Here is a 26,983-nt window from a genome sequence, read left to right on the forward strand (position 1 = left end):
TATTCCCTCCAATCATTACTCTCTCCAATCATTACTCTCTCCAATCATTACTCTCTCCAATCATTTCCCAATCCAATCATTACTCTCTCCAATCATTACTCTCTCCAATCGCTAATCTCTGCAATCATTACTCTCTGCAATCATTTCTCTCTCCAATAATTCTCTCTGGAATCAATACTCTCTCCAATCATTACTCTCTCCAATCATTACTCTCTGCAATCATTACTCTCGCCAATCATTATTATCTCCAATCATTACTCTCTACAATCATTACTCTCTCCAATCATTACTCTCTGCAACCATTACTCTCGCCAATCATTACTTTATGCAATCATTACTCTCTCCAATCATTGCTCTCTGCAATCATTACTCTCGGCAATCATTACTCTCGGCAATCATTAATCTCTCCGATCATTATTCTCTGCAATCATTACTCTCTGCAATCGTTGCTCTATCCAATCATTACTCTCTGCAATCATTACTCTCTCCAATCATTACTCTCTCCAATCATTACTCTCTGCAATCATTACTGTCTCCAATCAATATTGTCTCCAATCATTACTCTCTGCAATTATTACTCTCTCCAATCATCACTCTCCGCAATCATTACTCTCGCCAATCATTACTCTATGCAATCATTACTCTCTCCAATCATTACTCTCTGCATTCATTACTCTCTCCAATCATTACTCTCTCTACTCATTACTCTCCACAATCATTACTCTCTCCAATCTTTACTTTCTTCAATCATTGCTCTCTGCAATCATTACGATCTCCAATCATTATTCTCGCCAATCATTACTCTCTCCAATCATTACTCTCTCCAATCATTACCCTCTGCAATCATTACTCTCTCCAATTATTACTCTCTCCAATCATTAATAATAATAATAATAATAATCAACTTTATTGTCATTGTTAGTGCACAAGTGCAGTACAACGAAATGTTACGATCTCTAATCATTACTCTCTCTACTCATTACTCTCTGCAATCAGTACTCTCTCCAATCATTACTCTCTCCAATCATTCTCTCTCCAATCATTACTCGCTGCAATCATTACTCTCCGCAATCATTGCTCTATCCAATCATTATTCTCTCCAATCATTACTCTCTCCAATCATTACTCTCTGCAATCGTTACTCTCTGCTATCATTAATAGAAGCATAGAAACATAGAAGATAGGAGCAGGAGTAGGCCATTCGGCCCTTCGAGCCTGCTCCGCCATTCAATGAGATCATGGCTGATCATCCAAATTCAGTACCCTGTCCCTGCCTTCTCCCCATATCCCTTGATCCCTTTAGCCTCAAGAAATATATCCAACTCTTTCTTGAATATATTTAATGAACTGGCCTCCACCACCCTCTGTGGCAGAGAATTCCACAGGTTCACCACTCTCTGGGTGAAGAAATTCCTCCTTATTTCAGTCCTAAATGGCTTACCCCTTATCCTTAGACGTAGACCCCTGGTTCTGGACTCCCCAGCCATCAGAAACATCCTTTCTGCATCTAGTCTGTCCAGACCTGACAGAATTTTATAAGTTTCGATGAGATCCCCTCTCAATCTTCTAAACTCCAGTGAGTATAAGCCCAAACGACACAATCTCTCCTCGTACGTCATTCCTGCCATCCCAGGTATCAGCCTGGTGAATCTTCACTGCACTCCCTCCATGGCAAGAACGTCCTTCCTCAGGTAAGGTGACCAAAACTGCACACAATACTCAAGGTGTGGTCTCACCAAGGCCCTGTACAACTGCAGCACGACATCCTTGTTCTTTTACTCGAACCCTCTTGCTACGAAGGCCAACATACCATTTGCCTTCTTAACCGCCTGCTGCACCTGCATGCTTACCTTCAGCGACTGGTGCACAATAACACCCAGGTCTCTTTGCACTTCCCCTTCTCCCAATCTATTGCCATTCAGATAATAATCTGCCTTCCTGTTTTTGCCACCAAAGTGGATAACCTCACATTTATCCACATTATAGTGCATGTGCCATGTTTCTGCCCAATCACCCAACCTGTCTAAATCGTACTGGAGTTTCACGACATCCTCCTCACAGCATACCCTCCCACCCAGCTTTGTGTCACCTGCAAATTTGGAGATATTACATCCAATTCCCTCTCTGATCATTACTCACTGCAATCATTACTCTCTCTGCAATCATTACTCTCTGCAATTATTACTCTCTCCAATCATTCTCTCTCCAATCATTAATGTAATGTATTATCACATGATTTGTCACATAGTTTAATATGAGCATGCTCAGTTCACTCTGGCCTAATAAACAAGCACACGGTTTAGAAACGCATCGTCTCTCTGTCCTTCATTTTGTTCTACCCATGTGTATATCATCTTGGTGTTGAGGATGGGATCCCAAAGGCATATTTAGGGATCATGGAAGCACACAGTGTTGAAGCTTCGAGTGGATGAGTTTAAGATGAATTTGTGACGCCTAAACAGAATTCTTGCGATTTTTTACCGTTAATGCTAATACAGAATCATCTGTGCTTCGCCTTTGCGTGTATGTCTACACAGCAACAGTGGCGTTGATTCTCAGTGGTGCACAGGGAGCGTGCTGAGTCACTGTTCAATGGGATCGGGACAATCATGGCCGCACCTGCGGGATTCATCGGAAGCTTCGGCATGTATGACCGAGCTTGCAAACCATTCAGTTCTTACAATTTGCAGATGGAGATTTTTTTTATGGCCAATAACGTCATTGATGTGCCTTCAATAACTCAAAGACAAGGGGCTAGAAATTCAGTATAGCCACTTTTGGGGCGGTAAAGTCGGGCGGCCGCTGAAGTTTGCGCCCGGCGCAAAGTCGAGGCCACTTCGCCGATATTCAGTAGCATCGCCCTAAGAGGTTGCTGCAGCGCTAAAACTGGCGATGCACGACTATCTTTAGGCGCAAAGCCGGCGGTGCTGAGCGATACCGCCGAGGCCGGGCGCAGCGCAGGTGCGGTCATTTGTTGATTGACGGCAGACACGCTGGCGCCGGCCATCTCTTAAAGGGGGAAGGGTCGAGTTGTTTGGCTGCCACGCCCTGGACACTGCAGCCCTCCAGCTAGGCCTGAGCACTGCTGCTGCACCTATTTAGCGACCAGGACGATGCAGAAGGCCCGGGAAAGAGCGCAGCGCTTTACTGAAGCTGACCTGAGGCTGCTGGTTCGCACTGTGGAGCGAAGACGCCATATTTTGTTTCCATACACTGGCAAGAAACCGGTGACCAGCGTCTTCCGCAAAGCCTGGAGGGATGTCTCCAACAGGGTGACATCCAACAGTGTGGTTGGCAGGACTCCTGTACAATGCAGGAAGAAGTTTAATGACCTCACTAGGATTGTCAGGGTGAGTACCCTTTCCAGTGTCCTCCTCATCCTTGCATGTGCACCTGCCATTATGGGCAAAGGGACCTGAAAGCCCTAATGGCCAGCCCTCATCCCGCAGCTATGGGACTGGCATGACCATCAATTGCACATTCTGCACTTTACACACTGTCCAAGCTATTCCACCATGGGAGGCTGTGCAGACAAGATCAGGGCTACACACCATACTTAGAGGCCATCCTTTCTCTTGCAGGCCAAGCTGGCTAACAATAAGCGTAGCCAGCTTGCCACCGGGGGAGGTGGTCCTCGGCACCAGGAGCTGACCGACCTAGACCAGCACGTGGAGCGCATCATGGGAGTCCGTGTCATTGGCCCCGTTGCCACTGGAGATGCCGACCCTGTTCTGGGCACCAATGGTAAGGAACTGACCTTTTGGACCTCTCTCGTTCCACTTGCGCATCAGATCAACATCCTTTGCCACTGTCCGAACAATGCGGTGAATGGCACCACTCATGCCTCCCTCGCTGACGCCCTGTCCTCACTCTAAAGCTACTCTTGTGCCTTCCTGCTTTCAGATGGTGAGGCGCCAGGTGAGGAGGATGTCCCCGAAGCTGCCAGTGTCAGCCCCTCGTCGGAGGAGGAGGAGGAAGAGGAAGGCAGGCCAACAGTGGCACCCTCAGCCGCGCCAACCCATGGCGATGTAGGGGACACGTCTTCCCTGGAGGGGAGCCTGGGGGAAGGGTCAGTGGGGAGTGCAGTTCCTGGGCCCAGCGGCCTGCAGCAACGCGGGAGGGGTGGGGAAGCTCGGCGGCCTTCTCCCCAGAGGGTGAGTGCGGCCTCCAGTCCGGCGACGGTCAGCGCAGAGGAGGTGTGCCTCCTCGAGGAAATGGTGGTCGACTCGGAGCGCAGGCACACGGAGCTCATGGGGGTAGTGGCACAGATGCCTGACGCCATAGAGTCATTGGCGAAGAGTGTCAAGGAATTCGGGGCATCACAGGCCAGAAGTCTGGAGCAATTCGGGGCATCACAGGCCAGAAGTCTGCAGCAATTCGGCGCAGCTCAGGCCAGGAGTCTGCAGGAAGTCGGTGCAGCTCAGGCCAGGAGTCTGCAGGAAGTCGGGGCAGCTTAGGCCAGGAGTCTGCAGGAAGTCGGGGCAGCTCAGGCAGCTAGTAGCCAAATGATCAGTGGTGCCGTCCAGTCACTGGCTGGTCTGATGCAGTCACAGACCAGGGCAACACGGGCACTAACTGCTGCCACACTCGCTGCGTCAGCCAAGCATCGCCAGGGCACCCGCCGCGCTGCAGCAGCACAGCGGTCTGTCCTTCAGCTGATTGCTGCGCATGCTGCAGTGCTGGCCCGGGCGAGTGCCAGTGTCTCAGGCGACCAGCGAGCGCCTGCCATCAGCCAGCTTGCCCCCATTCCTGCAGCCGCCACTGCCACTCCCCCAGTGGAGCTGCCACGTGCTGCTGGACAGACTGATGCTGCCCAGCCACAGCTGCAGCAGTCACCAGCCGGCCCCTCGAGGGCCAGAGCTCGTCTAGGCTGACCCCCAAGGGCATCTGCCGTCACGCCATGTGCCCCTCAGGAGCCTTCCCCCAGCCTTGCTGCAGCCACTGGGCTCACTTTGAGGAGGAGCAGCAGGGCGGGCAGGGGCCACACAAAGATGCCCAAGGCATCGCCCTCGCGGGCCAAAGAGTAGAATGTGTGGCCAGTTGTGTTTGTTTTTGGAGGCTGAGAATTTGATGTTAGTTGTTTGAAGGCCAAGGATGTGATGTTTGTTTTTTACGAAGGCCGAGGATGACGGCCATTTTTGTTTCACACTTTTGTTAATCCTCTCCAGGTTGTGGGAGCGAGTAATGTGTCTGAATGTTTTTTGGGGGTTTCTTCTGTTTTTGTTTTTCATGTGGGAAGGGCTCTGAGTTTGTGCAATAAACAATTTTCTTTATTCATATTGTCCATGTTTGAATGTTGAAGTTTTGGTTGCCTTAACCGGCTGAGGGCTTGCGGAGCGGCTGCATTCATGTTCTTTCATTGGCACAAGCCATTCCCTGACATGGGGCCTAGAACCTATGTTCAATAAGCCGCCGACGGGTGGCCCTTGCACCTTGTGCGTCCCTCCTGTGCTGGTCCTCCTCCTCCTCCTCCTCCTGCTCCTCCTGCTCCTCCTCCTGAGGTGGTGCTCCAACCTGAGGTGGCAGTGCCTGAGTCCTGCGGATAGCCAGGTTGTGCAGCATGCAGCAAACGACCACGAAATGGGAGACTCGCTCCGGCGAATACTGCAGGGCTCCGCCGGAACGATCCAGGCAGCGGAACCGTTGCTTCAGGATGCCAATTGTTTGTTCGATGATGTTCCTGGTCGCTTGATGGCTCTCGTTGTATGCCTCTTCAGCAGGGGTCCTGGGCGCGCGGGTTCTGGTGTACCGTCTACCTGGGCTGGAATTGGGGGGGTGGTGGGGGGGGTAGCGGTGGTGTCTCCGGAGTGCCCGAGGGTGCGAGGTCTTGTAAGGAGACTGTGTCCTCCCGCCCGTCTGGGTATGCCACGTAGGCGTACTGGGGGTTGGCGTGCAGGAGGTTCACCCTCTCGACCAGGGGGTCCGTTTTATGGGCCCTCACGTGCTTTCGCAGCAAGACAGGCCCCGGAGAGGTCAGCCAGGTTGGTAGCGTGGTTCCCGTAGTCGACTTCCTGGGGAAAACAAACATTCGTTCATGGGGGGTGGCGTTAATGGCAGTGCAAAGTAGTGACCGGGTGGAATGCAGCGCCGCCGGGAGGACCTCCTGCCAGCGAGAGGTTGGGAGGCCCTTAGACTTTAAGGCTAAGAGGACGGCCTTCCATACCGTCGCGTTCTCTCTTTCCACCTGGCCGTTCCCTCGGGGGTTGTAGCTGGTGGTCCTGCTAGTGGCGATGCCTCTCGCTAGTAGGAACTGACGGAGTTCCTCGCTCATGAAGGAGGCGCCCCGGTCACTATGTATATAGTTTGGGAACCCGAACAAGGCAAAGAGGTCTTTCAGGCATTTAACGACCGTGGTGCTGGTCATGTCTGGGCAGGGGAAGGCAAAGGGGAAATGGGAGTACTCATCAACAATGTTGAGGAAGTACACATTACGGTCAGAGGACGGGAGGGGCCCCTTAAAATCTATGCTCAAGCGCTCGAAGGGGCGGGTGGCCTTGATCAGGCTTGCTCTGTCCGGCCTAAAGAAGTGCAGTTTGCACTCGGCACAGGTCTGGCAATTCCTGGTCATGGTCCTGACCTCCTCGATGGAGTAGGTCAGGTTGCGGGCCTTAATGAAGTGGTAAAGCCTGGTGACCCCGGGGTGGCAGAGGTCGTTGTGGAGGGTCTGAAGTCTATCAATTTGCGCGCTGGCGCATGTAATTCGCGATAGAGCATCAGGGGGTTCGTTCAGCTTACCAGGCCGGTACAAGATATCATAATCACAGAATCACAGAATCACAGAAACGCCACAGTGCAGATAGAGGCCATTTCGGCCCATCGAGCCTGCACCGACACATATCCCACCCGATCCCCGTAACCCCTACACCAACACATATCCCACCCTATCCCCGTAACCCCACGTATTTAATCCCCCTAACACTAAGGGTCAATTTATGATAGCCAATCAACCTAACCCGCACATCTTTGGACTGTGGGAGGAAACCGGAGCACCCGGAGGAAACCCACGCAAACACGGGGAGAATGTGCAAACTCCACACAGACAGTCGCCCGAGGCCGGATTCGAACCCGGGTCTCTGGCGCTGTGAGGCAACAGTGCTAACCACTATGCCACCGTGCTGCCCATAATCGTAGGTGGATAGCTCGATTCTCCACCTCAAGATCTTGTCGTTCTTGATTTTACCCCTCAGCTTGTTATTAAACATAAAAGCGACCGAACGCTGGTCGGTGAGGAGGGTAAATCGCTTGCCTGCGAGGTAATGCCTCCAGCGGCGTACCGCCTCCACAATCGCCTGGGCCTCCTTCTCGACCGAAGAGTGTCGGATCTCAGGGCCCTGTAGGGTCCTTGAGAAGAAGGCCACCGGTCTCCCCTCCTGGTTGAGGGTAGCGGCTAGGGCGAAGTCGGATGCATCGCTCTCCACTTGGAAGGGGATGGACTCATCCACTGCATGCATAGTGGCCTTAGCAATGTCTCCCCTGATGAGGGAGAAGGCCGCGCGCGCTTCTTCCGTAAGGGGGAAGGAGGTGGACTTCATGAGGGGTCTGGCTTTGTCCGCATAATTCGGCACCCATTGGGCATAGTAGGCGAAGAGCCCCAGGGTTCTCTTCAGCACCTTTGGACAGTGGGGAAGGGGTAGCTCCATGAGGGGACGCATTCTTTCGGGATCGGGGCTGATGATTCCATTCTCTACTACGCAGCCAAGGATGGCAAGGCGCGAGGTGTTAAACACACATTTCTCCTTATTGTAGGTGCGGTTCAGCCGTTGGGCCGTACGGAGGAATCTTTCCAGATTAGCGTCATGGTCTTGCCGGTCGCGGCCGCAGATGGTGACGTTATCTAGATAGGGGAACGTGGCTTGCAGCCCGTTCTGGTCAACCATCCGGTCCATCTCCCTTTGGAAGAGCGAAACCCCGTTGGTGACGCCGAAGGGGACCCTAAGGAAGTGGTAGAGGCGGCCATTCACCTCGAAGGCGGTATACTGGTGGTCCTCGGGGCGGATAGGGAGTTGGTGGTAGGCCGACTTAAGGTCGATGGTAGAGAATACCCGGTATTGAGCAATCTGATTGACCATATCAGATATGCGGGGAAGAGGGTATGCGTCCAGCTGGGTGTATCTGTTTATGGTCTGGCTGTAGTCGATGACCAGGCGGTTTTTATTGCCGGTCTTAACGACTACAACCTGGGCACGCCAGGGGCTGCTGCTCCCCTCGATGATGCCCTCCTTCAGGAGACGCTGCACCTCAACCAGGAGGGGAGACCGGTGGCCTTCTTCTCAAGGGCTCTGTTATTTAGTCAATAAAATTGATATACCTATCAATTCGTCCAATGAAAAGCGACGAGTTAAGAAAGTAACTATAGGTTTTTATTGACTAAATAACAGAGCCCACCCTCGTGGGTGATCGGATCCAAGAAGGAGGAATACCAGCCAGTCGACCACCTTTATACCCGGGCAGGTAGGCGGAGCCATGGGCGGAGTCGGCAGTGGTCAGCTCAGGTATAGCAGCGTGACAAGAGGCGACCTCGTACAGTGATACAACAATGTGAACAGTGATAACTATAGGGAAACGATCTAACAGTGATAACTATAGTGTAACGATAGTGAACGGTAAAAGTGGTTTACCACACCAGGTACACAAAGGATAGACTTTGTCCCCGATAAGCCATCCTCTTGGGTGAGGCTGTGCCTGGAACATGTCAGCCACAGTTGTCTGTCGCAGGATAAAGGCATCGTGGCTGCTGCCTGGAAAGCAGGCATTGACAGCTACGATGCGCTGCCTGTGGTCACACACCAGCTGTACGTTGAGGGAATGGTAGCCCTTCCGGTTGCGGTAATCCTCGGCATTCTCCAGCGGTGCCCGCAAAGCCACATGCGTGCAGTCAATGGCGCCCTGCACCATGGGGAAGTCCGCTATTCTTGCAAATCCCATTGCCCGCTGCTGCTGCTTCTCCAGGGTCATGGGGAAGGAGATGAATTGACGTCTCCTTCTGAAAAGGGCATTGGTCACCTGGCGGATGCAGCAATGCACGGCGAACTGGGAGATGTTAGCGATGTCCCCAGCAGCGGATTGGAAGGAGCCGGTGGCATAGAAGTTCAGAGCCACCGACAGAGACGTCCTGCACCTCAGCTGTGGCCGGAGATCTCTGTGAAGCAGCTGTCAGATCTCTTTGACCACCTCCCTTCTGAATCGCAGCCTCCTAACACACTGCTCGTCAGACATGTTGACATAGGAGAACTGCTGGCGGTATACCCTGAGTGGGTAAGGCCTCCCTTGCCGACGCCTGTTGCCCCCTCTGCGTCTAGCCAGGGCTGCCACTCTCTCACGGCGTCTGTGAGCCCTTTGGACGTAATGCTGAAAGCCAGCGTTGACAGCCCCCATAATATGCTGGCAAACAATGAAATCTCAATGAAGGCAAAGAGAATTACAAAGCTGTGGCCTGAAGCCAGAAATACCTGTCCTAGTGTTGGGCCAAAGCAGTAAGCTCTCTACCTTGGTCTCTCTCCAAAAATCCGTCTCAAAAGAGTGAGTGCTGCAAAATGGCTGGCCTTTATGGTGCAGGGGAAGTGCCCTTTAATTTGCGCTCCCCGCGGCCCGCATCGGCTGTGCACCGTTCCACTCCACAGTCCTTAGGGCCGCCAGGCGCACAATGGGGCGGCGCGACTGAAGTTCCGGTTTGGGGCGCACAAAGGGCGTTGCACGAGGAAATGACGTCATGATCTGCACGCGCAGCTGAGCGCGTGCAAAGACTTTGTGCCGGCGCTAAATGCCTACTGAAGTTGGGGGGAGGCGCATATCGTGCTGCGCCCGGTCGCTAAGCGCCTAGCGCTCGAGATCTACTCCTCCTAAGGCGCTAACGGCTGGCGCACGCAACTGAATTTCTAGGCCAAGGAGTTTAAAGGATTCAACTAAAGGCTTTTAATCACTAAGAACATTGCAGCATTGCAGGTCTTCCCACATCGGGTTCGTCTGGTAGGAATGACTCATACAGCTCTTGAGACCTTTATATGGCAAAAGACAGGGGCGTGGCCAATACACACAATAGGAACAAAAGGGGGCGGTTCACACAATACAAGCAGGTAAAACACATGGGCTGATGAAGACATATATTTCATCACAGTCATTGAGGCCGAAAGTGCAGATAAGAATCTTCAAGCTCAAAATAAATGAATTCATGAACATAAAAAAGCAATTTTTCTAACGGAGATCGGGCCAGATGTCCAAGGAATGTTGACAAACCTACTCACGCCAGGGAAAGTGAAGGATGCGTCGCTTGAAGACATTGTCAAGAACCTCGTGGACCATTTCGACCTAAAGCCATTATAAATAGCAGAGAGCTACAAGTTTAGTGCCCGAAACCAAAAACAAAGTGAAACCATCAGTGAGTACATTGTAGCTCTTCAGAACCTGTCTTAGCATTGTAACTTCGGTACATTTTTGGATTGTGCTTGTGTGTGGACTGGTGGATGAGCACACACAGTCCAAGTTACTGAGCACTCTGATCCTAACGTTTGACATAGCATGCAAGATTGCCCGATCTATGGAGTTGGTGTCCAAGAATGCTGGGGAGCTCCGTCCAACTCAAGTGACTAGTGCAGCTGAGGTCTACAGTCACAAAGCCCCCGCCGAACCTAAAGCTGTGAGTCCAAGTCAAAAGCATGTCAGTGAGAGCAGGTCAGTAAATTGTTATCACTGCAATGGAAATCACTCACCACAGACCTGCCAATACAGAAATGCAAAGTGTTTTCACTGCCAGAAGCAAGGCCATATTTCAACAGCGTGCAGAGCTAGATCGAAAGCAGGAAGTAAGAACCATTCTAGTGGCAATGCAGAGCAATGACAACAAAAGGGAGGAGTTCACAATATTGAAGTGAATACACCTGATGTTGAAGAACTAGGCACCTACAGTATCTATGCCACTAGCGGCAATGCTAGCAGTCGTGAGAAAGATTTCCGTACAAAACCTTTGATCAACGAGCAATATATTGATATGTGTATCGACACAGCGGTGGACTGCTCTATCATGAGTAAGGGCACATATGAGAGTAAGTTTAATCAAATACCACTTACAAAGAGTACCGAAGAGTAAAAAACCTACCCCGGAGAAATCCTAGAGACATGTGGACAAATGGAATGTACAGTTCAACACAATGGCCAGTCAGTAAAGCTGCCTATTGTAGTGAGCAACAACAACAGGCCAACCCTCATGGGCAAAGACCGATTGAGAAAGTTTAGTCTAGACTGGAAAAATGTCTTCAGTGTAGATGCTTCAAAGAAGTGACTCGATACAATGCTGAACAAGTACGGAAGCATGTTCACAGGCAGTTATGAGGGCATCACTGGGTATGACGTGCATATTCGCGTCAAGTCCAATGCGAAGCCTGTCTATTGTAAGGCAAGGCTGGTCTCCTATGAGTTGAAAAGTCAGGTGGAGGAAGAGTTAGCGAAGCTCGGAGAGAACGGAATGATCGTAAAAACTGACAAAAATGAATGGGCTTCCCCGATTGTGGTAGTGCCCAAAGCAGACAGAACTGTCCGCTTGTGCGGTGACTACAAAGTTACTATCAACCAAGCAGTTGATGATGAGCAGTACCCGTACCTACATCGCAAGATTTGTATGCAGCACTCTCTGGGTCAAAGGTTTTCTCCAAGCTTGACCTGTCGCCGCTTATGCTCAGCTGAATGTTGACGCAGAGAGTCAACAGTATCTCACCATCAACACACACAAGGGACTGTACTCATACACCAAGCTGCCGTATGTTGTAAAGTCCTCCCCCAAAATCTTCCAGGCTGTGATGGATAAGATTTTGCAAGGAGTTCCAAATTGCTTATGCAATCAAGACGATGTGTTGATCGCACCAAGCAGCGAGGAAGAAAATCTAGAAGTGTTAGATTTAGTGCTTCAAAGGTCGACTGTCCACAACATCAAATTGAAAAGGAGCAAATGTGCTTTTGTGCAGCCCGAGGGTTGTGTACCTTGGTCTGAAAGTTGATGCAAATGGCTTGCAACCAGTGAAGGAAAAGATTGATGCTGTCATCAATGCTCCAAACCCACAGAACGTGTCTGAGTTAAGATCTTTCCTTGGAATGGTCCAGCACTACGTATGTTTCTTACCTGAGTTAGTGACCATGTTAGCTCCATTGCACAAGCTCCTCAAGAAGGATGTCCAATGGAAGTGGATGAAAGTGCAACAGGAAGCTTGTAAGAAAAGTCTCTCTAGCGATGCTCTGCTTGTGCACCACGACACAGAGTGTGAGCTTGTTAGCGTGTGATGCTTCCAGCTACGGTATGGGAGCTGTCATTAGTCACGTAATGGCTCACGGCCAAGAGAAACCAATCGCGTTTGCATCGCGAACCCTCACAAAGAGCGAAAGAAACAAATTGAAAAGGAAGCACTCGCCATAGTGTTTGGAATCAAGAAATTCCAACAGTTCCTGATCAGCAGAAAGTTTACCCTGATAACCGATCACAAACCGCTCCTAGCAATATTGGGGCCCCAATCTGCCATCCCTGCAATGGCTGCATCAAGAATGCAACGTTGGGCAATGTTGTTGTCACAATATGACTACACGGTTGAATATCGCACTTGCAGACGCAATTGCAGATGCCTTGTCCAGGTTGCCACATGAGGACTCGTGTGTTGGGAGTGAAGGTGAGATTTTCACACTAGGTGCAGTTTCTGCCGAGCAGGAACTGTTAGAACTTTTTGATTCCAAACACTATGGCAAGTGCTTCCTTATCAATTCCTGCGAATGCAACTGAGATTACAGATGAGACTCAAAAGGACTCAGTACTGAAAAGAGTGTATGAAAACACTTTGAATGGACGGGCTGATCAGTGTCTGGACACAGAGTTCAAACCATTCCATAACCGTTGTACTGAATTGTCTTGTGAGCAAGGTTGTCTCAAGTGGGGAAACAGAGTGGTGGCACCGTTTCTTTGAGAGATAGAATTCTGGCCGAACTTCATACTGAACATCCAGGGATCGTCAGTATGAAATCAATTGCAAGAAGCTTTGTTTATTGGCCTGGATTGGACACTGATTGTCCAATGAGGTCTTGACAGGCGGTATCTAAATGCAAGTCTGTCTTATTGTCGGTGGGGGAGGCTTTGCGTCTGCCTACTTCAGTCCATCCTCACGCGGATGGATCTTCCCGGGTCCAGCTAATCCTCATCATGGTGGCAGGCTCCTCAACGTACGTCAGGTCTGGCCAGGTCACCAGCTTTGGTTGGAGGAATGATAGAGGATGGATGTTCTTACTTTTCATTTACAGTGTCAGCTGTGACTCAGTGGGTAGCACCCTCGCCTCTGAGTCACAAGGTTGTGGGTTCATAGTCCCACTCCAGGGACTTGAGCACATAAAGCTAAGCTGACACTCCAGTATCAGTGCTGAGGGAGTGCTGCACTGTCGGAGGTGCCGTCTTTCGGATGAGACGTTAAACCGAGGCCCTGTCTGCTCTCAGAGCAGAAGATCCCAGGGCACTATTTCGAAGAAGAGCAGGGGAGTTCTCCCTGGTGTCCTGGCCAATATTTATCCCTTAACCAACATAACAAAAGCAGATTATCTGGTCATTATCACATTGCTGTTTGTGGGAGCTTGCTGTGTACAAATTGACTGCCGCGCTTCCTACATTACAACAGTGACTGCACTTCAAAATACTTCATTGGCTGTAAAGCGCTTTGAGACGTCCAGTGGTTGTGAAAGGCGCTATAGAAATGCAAGTCTTTCTCAAAACAATAAGGTTCACAGTAGTACAGGTAGCGAATCCCAGATTTATGAAGCATATGACAATAACTAGTATTGACAACAAATAATCATGCACGTAACAACAACACTTTTCAACTTGGACAATCTGCATATTAACAGCTAACTCCTTAGCTGATCAGGCCTCATTGGGTTCTGAGGTCTCTCCCCCAGCACCGACTCCTTTATATCATTATTTTCTCAATCGGTTTTAGTATTACCGAATGTTCCTTTTATCTCTTTCATGTCTGCTATCGATGACTTCAGATTTGCACATCCTGCTAAATCTGTTAATCACATCCTTAGGACGAAGTCAGTTACAGAACGAATCAAAGAAATTGGGCCGTATTGTGCGACCCCCATGGGCGTGCCCGTAGGGGCCGTGGAAGTCCTGGGTTTAGACATGTCGAGAATCACAGATCCTCCACATCCCCGGGAGACGGGTCTCTGCGGGTAGAGAGTTGCGCTATTTGCTCAACTTCCGCCTGCTGAATGCCTGTGAAATTCTTACGCCTGGTAAAAGCTGGCGTAAGGCCTGCTTTTGCCAGCATAAGAGTTTAAAAAAATAGAAAAATAAAATGTTATCACTCATTTATACATTAAAAACCCTGTCCAATAAGGTACGTTTATTTTTAGCCTCGTTAAAACATATACTTTTTTTTCAAAAAATTTAATTTTCATTTAAAATATTTAATTAAATGGAATTTTAAATATGTAATTTTTAAAAAATGTATTTCATATATTTTTTAAGTGATCCCCATTCATACTTATGGGGATTCCGTACGTACTGAACTCCCATAATCATGAATGGGGACTCCCTTCTTTGATTGGTTGGGCCGGCCCACGTGATCCCAGGGGTGCTTGCGAACTGCCTGCACCCCTGAGATACCTGGGCCTCTACCCGCGGGTACCCGGAGAGGCCCAGGATCGTGAGTCTCCGTATCTCCCGGGCCACCAGGTAAATTTGTAGATTTTTTACAGGGCGGAGGTGTCCGCCCGCGGGAAGCCTCCAACCGCAGATTTGGGCCATTGTAACACTCGTGTGCATGTGTTGCTTTTCCATCACTCAGGATCGAAGTCCTTTTGACAGATGTTGGCCCAGAAATTCGGGTCCCAACGCGTGAGTACGCACGGGGTACTCATGCGTAGGCCCAACGAAAGTGCCGGTTTCGTGCATGCACTGCGCCTGCGCGGGAAACCGGAACTTCCGTTTCCCTGAAAGAAGGGGTTGACAGGTGGAACGCGTGCGCCGGAGAGGCAGCGCGTGCGCATCGAACTTACGTTTTTTTCTCCGGTTTCTCCGGGAGGGTAAGTCTCCAGGAGTTACACTTTTAAAAAGCAGGCACAAGGCCTGCTTTTAAGAAGGTAAGTGGTGAATTAATTAAAATTAAAACATTTTTTCCACAGGTTTATTATTTTTAAATACTTTAAAGAAAGGTAAGTTCATTTTTAGACCTGTTAGAAAATGTAATTAATTTTTCAAAAATTTAAATTATTGTTTAAAATAGTTATTTCATGTAATTTATAGTTATTTTAAAAATGTGATGTTTTAAAAAAAAAGTATTTGATGTTTTAGTGATTTTTGGGGCTTATAGTATTTATAGGTTTGACAGCTCTTCCTGTCAAACTTATGAATGAAGCATTCCCTGCTACCATTGGCTCTCCATGGCTCACGTGATCCCAGGGGACGCATCGAACTAACTGCGCCCCTGGGATACGCAAGCACTGCGCGCCGGCAGCTGGAGGAGGCCCAGGATCGGAATCCCACGCGGGCCCACAGCTCAACGGCCGGCGCTCTAGGTAAGTGCAGGTCGGGGGCTTGCACCCACGGGAAGCCTCCGACCCAAATTTCTGGGCCGTTGCTTTGCAGAGTGGCATTTGTATATAACCGTTTATGTATCAACACAACCACCTTCAACTTAACAGACACCGAACCATCATAAATTGTCACACCTCTCTTATGTCCCTGCGAATTAAATGACGAATGATTTACAAGAGAGTGTTCCATCTGCATACCCACTCGGGTCTACACTCGGGAACGGTAGGATAGTGGTTATGCCACTGGACTAATAAACCCGAGGTCTCGACTGATGATCTGGGGACGTCAGAATCCCACCCCAGGGGAATTTAAATTCAGTTAATTAAATAAATCTGGAATAAAAAGCTAGTATCAGTAATGGTGACCATGAAACTACCGGATTGCTGTAAAACCCCATCTGGTTCCCTAATGCCCTTTAGGGAAGGAAATCTGCTGTCCTTACCCGGTCTGGCCTATATGTGACTCCAGACTCACAGCAATGTGGTTGACTCTTAACTGCCCTCTGAAGTTGTACAAGAAGGCGGCTCACCACCACCTTCTCGAGGGCAATTAGGGACGGGCAATAAATGTCGGCCTTGCCAGCGACGCCCACATCCCAGGAAGGACTAAAAATAAACCTCCCAAGGGGCTTGTTACAGATTCTGTCCATGCCAAAGGGGCAATCAAACTGCCAATGAGATCAGTTCCAATTGAAAAGTCAATGGACACAGTTAAATTAATATTAGGACAAATCAATAGCAGTCCCTTTTGATTAACCTTTCGCTAACAACTAGGGGACGGGGGGAAGGGAAGGGAAGGAATCCCATTGTTCTAATTGCCACAGGCCATCGCGGCCTGGTTTGCTGCTGAAGGCCAGAAGATTTACTCCTCTGTGTTTCAATTTAAAATGAACAACGTGGATTAATCAATCACTGACACTCAGCTTCACTCAGGCGATATTGATGGAAGATATATCGGAGGACAGATTCTCTTCATTTGAATGTGTCTACTCAAACATGGGCCGATGCACGCGGCTTTACCAGATTTAAAATTTAAGTGAAATGCAAGTTTAATTGGGGAGCATTTTTTCCACACAAAAGGGTCGTGAAAATATGGAACCCTCTCCCCTAAAGGTTGTGGACGTCGGGGGTTAATTGACATTTTCAAGACTGAAATCAATAGTTAGGTGTGGAGCAAAGGCAGGTGAATGGACTTGAGGTACAGGTCAATCATCAGCTCATAGAATGGAGGAAGAGGCTTGAGGGGCTGAATGGCCTCCTCCTGATCCTATGTTCGCACTTTCTTACATTTCTTTCCTCACAATGGATGCCAGGCTAGCTGGCTTGCTGTTTCCCTGGGTTATCGCTTTCCCCCTTTCTCCAACTCCCAGACACAGTTCCCATTTCCAAGGAGTCTCCTCTAGAGCCTACTAGAATATGTCCAAGTTCATTAGCTGCTTCCTTAGGCACCCAGTACACAAACTATTTGGAGCTGGGAGCTTCACTTCCTCCCATCCTGTCCATCACCTTTTATCGATTACATCTATTTTTCTCAGAACCTCACCTGATATAACATCCCCTTTGTAGACCATCAGGGCTTTGACTGTTCCTCTGACTGCCTTATTACTATGAATTTATGTCTTATGTTTAATATTACCAGCTACCCTGCACTTGTCAACTTTGGCTCTCCCAACATGTTCTGTAGTATCCAAACTTTATTTCTGTACTCATCCCTATCCTCCAGTCGACATGTGGCATTATAAATAAAGACTTGCATTTATATAGTGACTTTCACGACCTCAGGACGTCCCAAAGTGCTTTACAGCCAATGACTTACTTTTTAAGCCTAGTCACTGTTGTAATGTAGATGCGGCAGGCAATTTGTGCACAGCAAGCTCCCACAAACAGAAATGAGATAATGACCAGATCATCTGTTTTAGATGCTGGCTGAGGGATAAACATTGGCCAGGACACTGGGGAAAACTCCCCTTGCTCTTCTTCCAATAGTGCCGTGGTATTTTGTACAGTCCACCCAAAAGGGCAGGCAGGGCATCGGTTTAACATCTCCAAAATATGGTACCTCCGACAGTGCAGCTCTCTCTCAGTACTGCACTGGAGTGCCCGCCTATATTAGGTGTTAGCAAGCCTCTGGAGTGGGACTTGAACCCACAACCTTCTGACTCAGAGGCGAGAATGCTACCCACTGAGCCACGGCTAACACTGCAATTTAATCCGAAGTCGTGCCCCTGGTGAAGAGCTCACATATAATAGATGAACACTAGCTGCAGCTTAATCAGTGGCTACAAGACTTCAGACACTGGCATTGTCCTACAGCTGTGAGCTAATCCGCCAAGAGGCCACTTCTTTCCAGCATGGAGTCTCGGCATCCAAACTCAGAAGGACAATGGACTCGAGCACCAGAACAATGACCCCCATTCGCTGTTCTTATTTGCAGGAATAAATTCCTTTCCCCCACCTCATTCATTCATTGATTGCCTGCTCAAGTCAGCTCAGGGGAAAATACCAAACCCCTGCAAGGCACCCTCTTACTCTCAATGTAGTTCTCTACAATCTCTTCTTTTGGGCTATCATGTAAAACCACAAAAAAAGGTAAGGACTAAAAAAAAGGACCATTCAGCCCATCTCTTTACAATCCTATCTCATTCATTATAGCTTATCATATCATTCCAGAATGATACCGGGTCTAAAAGGGTTAAATTATGGGGACAGGTTGCACAGACCAGGCTTGTATTCCCTCGAGTATAGAAGATTAAAGGCTGATCTAATTGAAGTGTTTAAGATGATTAAAGGATTTGATAGGGTAGATAGAGCTGGTGGGGGAGAGTCCAGAACAAGGGGGCAGAACCTTAACATTAGAGCCAGGCCGTGCAGGGGTGATGTCAGGAAGCACTTCTTCACACAAAGGGTAGTGGAAATCTGGAACTCTTCCCCCCAAAAAGCTGTTGAGGCTGGGGGTCAATTATAAAGTGAAAACTGAGAGTGATAGATGTTTGTTGGGTAAGGGTATTAAGGGATATGGAACCAAGGCGGGTAGATGGAGTTAAGATACAGATCAGGCATGGTCTGACTGAATGGCGGGACAGGCTCGAGGGGCTGAATGGCCTCCTCCTGTTCCTATGTTGCTTATCACACCCATTTGTATTTTGAACATCCCTACTGTATTCCCTATTACTCCCCTTGGCAAGTTGTTCCAAACATTCATTACTTTTACATTGAATCATCCTAATAGAATTGGAATTTATATCTATTTAAACGAGTGATAAAATTCCTACTCCGAATTGGCTGCCGAGCCAATTCCTTCAGCTCCGAGATACACCTTTTGAATTCAGAACGAGCACATGCAAGGGGCGACCGTGACAAACAGAACACAGAGCGTGACAGACACAGCACAGTGAGTGCGTTCGACACACAACGCGACGTGACAGGACTCACAATAGAGTGAGTGTGATAATAGTGCACGATAATAGTGAGTGCGTAACAGAACGCACAGATCGGTTAAAGTGTGACAAACGAAATACACAGTTAAGCCCGGTGCGTGTGATGAGAGAAACAGAAGATTACGAGGAACAGAACACGATGCGCAAAGTACAGCCGACAGGGGACTTGATGCACGATATTACCATCAGAAATTTATTCACCTTTTAAAACTATTTTTCATCAAAACAAGCAACGTTTTCATAAAGCGATTCTTACTCCCCACTGCAACCTGTTCCCAAAAAACTCCAGGGATCTGCAATCGTGGCAATAAAAGCCCATTTCGCGAAAGATTCTCGCTATAAGCCAGAGGTGGAGGAGAGTTGTTGTTTACGCAGCGAGTTGCTATGATCTGGAATTCACTGAATAAAAGGGCGGTGGAAGCAAATTTAGTATTAACATTTAAAAGGGACTTGGATAAATACTTAAAGTGAAAAAATTTACAGGGCTATGGGTAATGAGCAGGTGAGTGGGACTAATTGGATTGATCTTCGAAAGGCACGATGGGCCAAATGACTTCCTTCTGTGCTGTATCATTCTATGATTCTATAAAGAAAATCCTCCCAGCATAGCATCTCTGAACTGAGAATGAATCTGGTCTTACACCAGACGTTCGACTGCACAAAGTAACACTCACGATTAAAGAGCAAGAAGAATTTGGACTTTTATAATCTCAAGGAGCTGATCCGAGCTCCGGGGAGGGTTTACAGATCTGACCAGACCTGACCCAGGAGGATGCTTCTGTAACAGTGAATACAAAACAGACAGCATCAACGCCAGCCCAGCCTCAGAACTCTGATCACCGCTGACAGATAGAGCCCCGCTGGGTCCTGCGAGGGCAAGGCAGGGAGGGGGCAAGGTATTGAGGGCACAAGGTAGTGAGGGCCAAGGCAGCGAGGGGGCAAGATAGTGAGGGCACAAGCTAATGAGGGCACAAGGCAGTGAGGGCACAAGGCAGTGAGGGCACAAGGTAGTGAGGGCACAAGGCAGTGAGGGGGCAAGGTAGTGAGGGCACAAGGCAACGAGGGCACATGGTAGTGAGGGCACAAGGCAGTGAGGGGGCAAGGCAGTGAGGGGGCAAGGCAGTGAGGGGGCAAGGTAGTGAGGGGGCAAGGCAGTGAGGGCACAAGGCAGTGAGGGGGCAAGGCAGTGAGGGGGCAAGGCAGTGAGGGCACAAGGCAGTGAGGGGGCAAGGTAGTGAGGGGGCAAGGCAGTGAGGGCACAAGGTAGTGAGGGCACAAGGTAGTGAGGGCACATGGTAGTGAGGGGGCAAGGCAGCGAGGGGGCAAGGTAGTGAGGGCGCAAGGTAGTGAGGGGGCAAGGTAGTGAGGGCACAAGGTAGTGAGGCACAAGACAGTGAGGGGGCAAGGTAGTGAGGGCACAAGGTAGTAAGGGGGCAAGGTAGTGAGGGCACCAGGTAGTGAGGGCACAAGGTAGTGAGGGCACAAGGTAGTGAGGGCACAAGGCAGTGAGGGGGCAAGGCAGTGGGGGGGCAAGGCAGTGAGGGGGCAAGGCAGTGAGGGCACAAGGTAGTGAGGGCACAAGGCAGTGAGGGGGCAAGGCAGTGGGGGGGCAAGGCAGTGAGGGGGCAAGGCTTCGAGCAACAACTGTGGATAATTGGGAAATGAATAAATCTGTAGAATGTACAAGCGATTTTTCAAACTAAGACGTGCGGCTCTGCCAGCTCCAAATGCAAATAAAATGAGGAGCAAAGAAGCCACGACTGAATTCAATCGATAGAGGTGTCAATTCAGATAAACAGACGTGTTAGCATTCATTAAACTATGACCGTTAGCACGGGCGAGAGACCTTTCTTCACCTTTGCGGTCCCTGTGACAATATTAACAATGAACAGGCTGAGGCAGGATGTCCCTGGTGAGGGCTGGCGAGAGAGCGAGTGGGCATCAGATACAGAGCCTGGCACTGCCCAGCACTTCACACTGAAACCAGTTGCATCAATATGCGGGCAAAATGCAACTTAACAAGAGCTTACTGTTAACAATGAATCAGAGGGAGAGGGAGCCCTGGGAATGGGCAGGGATCCACCAGGAATAAGGGGTCGGGACAAGGTTTAAATCTGCAGTAAACAGATGAAAGGAAAAGGGGGGAGAAAGTGCAAAGTGCAAAATCTGCATTGCATCGCCCGCCCCGGTGCCCCGGTGCCGCGGAGCCGCTCTCTTACCTCTCGGGCTGACTCCAGCTGCTCTGTTTAAAGCCCCGGAGCCGCTGCAGCTCCTCCGCCTCGCTCAGCCCGTGCACAGGCTCGCCCCCGAGCGCGTGCACGCGGCATCGCGCGCTCCCGGGCTGGCTGTGCGGCGGGGCGCGCACAGCGTCACTCCAGGATTCCCCCTCCCCGCCTCCCACTGCAGCACCAAGACAGGGATTCCCCAAGGGAGAGGGAGAGGGGGAGAGAGGGAGAGAGAGGGGGAAGGGGGAGAGGGAGGGAGGGAGAGGGAGAGAGGGGGGGAAGGAGGGCGAGAGAGGGGGAAGGAGGGAGAGAGAGGGGGAAGAGGGAGAGAGAGGGAAGGAGGGAGAGAGAGGGGGAAGGAGGGAGAGAGGGGGAAGGAGGGAGAGAGAGGGGGAAGAGGGAGAGAGAGAGAGAGAGACAGAGGGAGAGAGAGACAGAGGGAGAGAGAGGGAAATGAGGGAGTGGGGAGTGAAGAACAGGGAGAGAGAGGTGGAGGGAGAGGGAGAAGGAGGGAGAGGGCAAAGGAGGGAGGGAGAGGGTGAAGGAGGTGAGGGAGGGAGAGGGGGAAGAAGGGAGGGAGGGAGAGGAGGGAGGGGGAAGGAGGGAGAGGAGGGAGGGGGAAGGAGGGAGGGAGAGGGGGAAGGAGGGAGGGAGAGGGGGAAGGAGGGAGGGAGGATGGGGGGAAGGAGGGAGGGAGGGAGGGAGAGGGTGAAGGAGGTGAGGGAGGGAGAGGGGAAGGAGGTGAGGGAGGGAGAGGGGAAGAAGGGAGAGGGGGAAGAAGGGAGGGAGGGAGAGGGGGAAGGAGGGAGGGAGAGGGGGAGGGAGGAGAAGGGAGAGGGGGAAGGAGGGAGGGAGGGAGAGGGGAAGAAGGGAGGGAGGGAGGGAGAGGGGAAGAAGGGAGGGAGGGAGAGGGAAGGAGGGAGGGAGGGCAGGAGAGGGGGAAGGGGGAGGGGGAAGGAGGGAGAGGGAGAAGGAGGGAGGGAGAAGGAGGGAGGGAGAGGGCGAAGGAGGGAGGGAGAGGGTGAAGGAGGTGAGGGAGGGAGAGGATAAGAAGGGAGGGAGGGAGAGGAGGGAGAGGGGGAAGGAGGGAGGGAGAGGAGGGAGGGAGGGAGAGGGGGAAGGAGGGAGGGAGGATGGGGGGAAGGAGGGAGGGAGGGAGAGGGTGAGGGAGGGAGAGGGGAAGAAGGGAGGGAGGGAGAGGGGGAAGGAGGGAGGGAGAGGGGGAGGGAGGGAGGAGAAGGGAGAGGGAGAGGGGGAAGCAGGGAGGGAGAGGGAAGGAGGGAGGGAGGGCAGGAGAGGGGGGAAGGGGGAGGGGGAAGGAGGGAGAGGGAGAAGGAGGGAGGGCGAAGGAGGGAGGGATAGGGTGAAGGAGGTGAGGGAGAGGAGGGAGGGAGGAGAAGGAAGGGGGAGAAGGGGGGGAGGGAGAGGGGAAGGAGGGAGGGAGAGGGGGAAGGAGGGAGGGCGGGAGAGGGGGGAGGGGGAAGGAGGGAGGGAGAGGGGGAAGGAGGGAGGGGGGAAGGAGGGAAGGAGAGGGGGAAGAAGGGAGGGAGAGGGGGAAGGAGGGAGGGAGAGGGGGAAGGGAGGGAAGGAAAGGGGAAAGGAGGGAGGGAGAGGGGAAAGGAGGGTTGGGGAAGGAGGGAAGGTAAGATGAGAGGGAGGGAGAAGGAGAGGGGGAAGAAGGGAGGGAGATAGAGGAGAGGAGGGAGGGAGAGGGGGAGGAGGGACAGAGAGGGGGAAGGAGGAGGGAGGTGGAAGTGAGAGGGAGGAGAGATGGGAAAGGAGAGGAGGGGTGAGAGTCTGAGGGGAGGCTGGAAGAGGGTGAAGGGAGCAGAAAGATTCCATGTAACCACAGCCTCTTATCTGTATGTATTTGCAGCTTCCTTTATGTGTAACCACAGTCTCCTATCCCTATAATGCAGCCCGCTGTCTGTGTAATGCAGCCCGCTGTCTGTGTAATGCAGCCTGCTGTCTGTGTAATGCAGCCCGCTCTCTGTGTAATGCAGCCCGCTGTCTGTGTAATGCAGCCCGCTGTCTGTGTAATGCAGCCCGCTCTCTGTGTAATGCAGCCCGCTGCCTGTGTAATGCAGCCCGCTGTCTGTGTAATGCAGCCCGCTGTCTGTGTAATGCAGCCCGCTGTCTGTGTAATGCAGCCCGCTGCCTGTGTAATGCAGCCCGCTGTCTGTGTAATGCAGCCCGCTCTCTGTGTAATGCAGCCCGCTGTCTGTGTAATGCAGCCCGCTGTCTGTGTAATGCAGCCCGCTGTCTGTGTAATGCAGCCTACTGTCTGTGTAATGTAGCCCGCTGTGTGTGTAATGCAGCCCGCTGTCTGTGTAATGCAGCCCGCTGTCTGTGTAATGCAGCCCGCTGTCTGTGTAATGCAGCCCGCTGCCTGTGTAATGCAGCCCGCTGTCTGTGTAATGCAGCCCGCTCTCTGTGTAATGCAGCCCGCTGTCTGTGTAATGCAGCCCGCTGTCTGTGTAATGCAGCCCGCTGTCTGTGTAATGCAGCCTACTGTCTGTGTAATGTAGCCCGCTGTGTGTGTAATGCAGCCCGCTGTCTGTGTAATGCAGCCTTCTGTCTGTGTAATGCAGCCCGCTGTGTGTGTAATGCAGCCCGCTGTCTGTGTAATGCAGCCCGCTGCCTGTGTAATGCAGCCCACTGTCTGTGTAATGCAGCCTGCTGTCTGTGTAATGTAGCCCGCTCTCTGTGTAATGCAGCCCGCTGTCTGTGTAATGCAGCCCGCTGTCTGTGTAATGCAGCCTGCTGTCTGTGTAATGTAGCCCGCTCTCTGTGTAATGCAGCCCGCTGTCTGTGTAATGCAGCCCGCTGTCTGTGTAATGCAGCCCGCTGTCTGTGTAATGCAGCCTGCTGTCTGTGTAATGCAGCCCGCTCTCTGTGTAATGCAGCCTGCTGTCTGTATTGCAATTCTGTGGCTGCTGATTGTCCTCCAAGTAGCCGACTCAAGTGGCTTTATTCATGTTAACAAAAATGAAAGCACATGGAATTGAAAGCAACCTATTGACTTAGATAGGGAAATGGCTAGAAGGTTGGAGACTGAGAGTTGGGATAATGGGTATTAACTCACATTGGCAGGGTGTGCCCTCCAGGGATCGGTACTGGGGCCTCAGTTTTTCACTATTTTTATCAATGACTTAGATGAAGGAATAGAGAGACGCCTATCCACGTTTGCCGATGACGCCAAGTTAGTAGTGTAGCTGGGAGCAGAAAGTTGCATTCAGAGTAGATCAGAATATTTTCAAAATGGTGAGGAGGTAGGAACTGTGGAGGAGCAGAGAGATTTAGCGCTCCAAGTACAGAAATCGTTAAAAGTTGGTGAACAGATACAAAAAATAATTATAAAGGATAATGGAATGTTGGCCTTTATCTGGAGGTGGCTGGAATATAAAGGGAGGAAGTTATGTTACAGTTATATAAAGCTCTGGTTAGACCCCATCGGGAGCACTGGGTTCAGTTCTGGGCACCGGACCTCAGGAAGGATAGATTGACCTCGGAGGGGGAGCAGGACAGATTCACCGGAATGATACCGGGGCTCAAAGGGTTAAATTTATGAGGACTGGTTGTATAGTATTCCCTCGAGTATAGAAGATTCAGGGGTGATCTAATTGAGGTGTTTAGATGATTAAAGGTGTTGTTAGGGTAGATAAAGAGAAACTATTTCCTCTGGTGGGGGGAGTCCAGAATAAGGGGGCAGAACCTTAAAATTAGAGCCAGGCCGTTCAGGGGTGATGTCAGGAAGCACTTCTCCACACAAAGGGTGGTGGAAATCTGGAACTCTCTCCCCCAAAAAGCTGCTGAGGCTGGGGGGGGTCAATTGGAAATTTCAAACCCGAGAGTGTTAGATTTTTGTTGGGTATGGGTATTAAGGGCTACGGAACCAAGGCGGATAGATGGAGTTAAGATACAGATCAACCATGAGCTAGTTGAATGGCGGAACAGACTTGCGGGGCTGAATGGCCTCCTCCTATTCTTTGTTCCTATGTGTGAGCCGGGGCTAACAGCAGGGTAATCAATCATGGGGAGTATCCGAGCTGAGTCTGATCCTGTCTTCTCCTGAAATCCGAACACGGCCACTTTTGGGAGGGGTCACTGAACCACAATCAGGAATGGGAATGCTGCCTTGTGTTCCTGGACTTAATTTGCATGGCTTTGCTACTTACTGGATTATCTCAATGAGCCATTGAACAGTCTGGGAAAGGGTAGACCTCTGAGATCAAACTTACGTATCAGCCTTGGCTCAGAAGGTTGTTGGTTTACCTCCCACTCCATAGACTTCAGCACATATTCTAGGCTGGTACTCCAGTGCAGTGCTGAGGGAGTGCTGCACTGTCAGAGGTGCCGTCTTTCGGATGAGATGTTAAAACCGAGGCCCCGTCTGCTCTCTCAGGTGGATGTAGATAATTTATGCTAAACTTGTATCGAACCTTGGTTAGACCACACTTGGAGTACTGCGTACAGTTCTGTTCACCATATTATAAAAAGGATATAGAGGCACTGGAGAGGGTGGAAAAAATATTTATAAGGATGATACCAGAACTGCGAGGTTATACCTATCAGGAAAGGATGAACAGGCTAGGTCTGGGATGGCAGGTATGACGTATGAGGAGAGATTGGGTCGATTGGGCTTATACTCGCTGGAGTTTAGAAGAATGAGAGGGGATCTCATTGAAACTTATAAAATTCTGACAGGACTGGACAGACTAGATGCAGGAAGGATGTTCCCGATGGTCGGGGAGTCCAGAACCAGGGGTCACAGTCTAAGGATAAGGGGTAAGCCATTTAGGACAGAGATGAGGAGGAATTTCTTCACCCAGAGAGTGGTGAACCTGTGGAATTCTCTACCACAGAAGGCAGTGGAGGCCAATTCATTAAATATATTCAAGAAGGAGTTGGATATATTTCTTAAGGCTAAAGGGATCAAGGGATATGGGGAGAAGGCAGGGACAGGGTACTGAATTTGGATGATCAGCCATGATCTCATTGAATGGCGGAGCAGGCTCGAGGGGCCGAATGGCCTACTCCTGCTCCTATCTTCTATGTTTCTATGTTTCTATGTCTCTTTTCTCTTGAAAAGAGAAGGCTGAGGGGTGACCTAATAGAGGTCTTTAAAATTATGAAAGGTTTTGATGGAGTGGATACAGAGAGAGTGTTTCCACTTGTGGGGAAGAGCAAAGCTATAACTTCATCAATATAATATGACATCAATATAAGATAGTCACCAAGAAATCAAATAAGAAATTCGGAAGAAACTTCTTTACCGAGAATGTGGTGAGAATGTGGAACTTGCTACCACAGGGAGTGGTTGTGACGAATAGTATCGATGCATTTAAGGGGAGGCTGGACAAGCATATGAGGGAAAAGGGAATAGAGGGTTATGCTGATAGAGTTAGATGAGGAAGGACGAGAGGAGGCTCGAGTGGAGCATAAACACTGGCATGGACTGGTTGGGCCGAATGGCCTGTTTCTGCGCTGTACATTCTATGTAATTCTTTGTATAAGATCCCACGGCATTATTTGAAGAAGAGCAGGGGAGTTCTCCCCGGTGTCCTGGGCCAATACTTATCCCTCAACCAATATCTAAAACAGATGATCTGGTCATTATCTCATTGCAGTTTGTGGTTGGCTGCACAAGTTGCACAAATTGGCTGCGGCCTTTCCTCCATTACAACAGTGACTACACTTCAAAAAGTGCCTAATTGGCTGTAAAGCGCTTTGGGGCGTCCTGAGGCTGCGAAAGGCGCTATA

The 26,983-nt window shown here is 50.3% G+C and overlaps 1 long non-coding RNA gene across 1 annotated transcript in view; it reads right to left on the reverse strand.

The window, feature by feature from the left end:
- The window catches only part of LOC147096882 (uncharacterized), a 37,153-nt gene extending 15,747 nt beyond the window's left edge, over positions 1–21,406 (reverse strand). Inside the window, exon 1 of the long non-coding RNA XR_015074522.1 lies at positions 21,215–21,406. This is a non-coding gene — a long non-coding RNA (uncharacterized LOC147096882). The remainder of the gene's footprint in view (positions 1–21,214) is intronic.
- Between the last annotated feature and the right edge of the window lie 5,577 nt (positions 21,407–26,983).

The sequence above is a fragment of the Somniosus microcephalus genome, chromosome 34, assembly GCF_052327205.1.
Source record: "Somniosus microcephalus isolate GS21.2 chromosome 34, FLI_Smic_1.0, whole genome shotgun sequence".
Taxonomy (NCBI): Eukaryota; Metazoa; Chordata; class Chondrichthyes; order Squaliformes; family Somniosidae; genus Somniosus; species Somniosus microcephalus.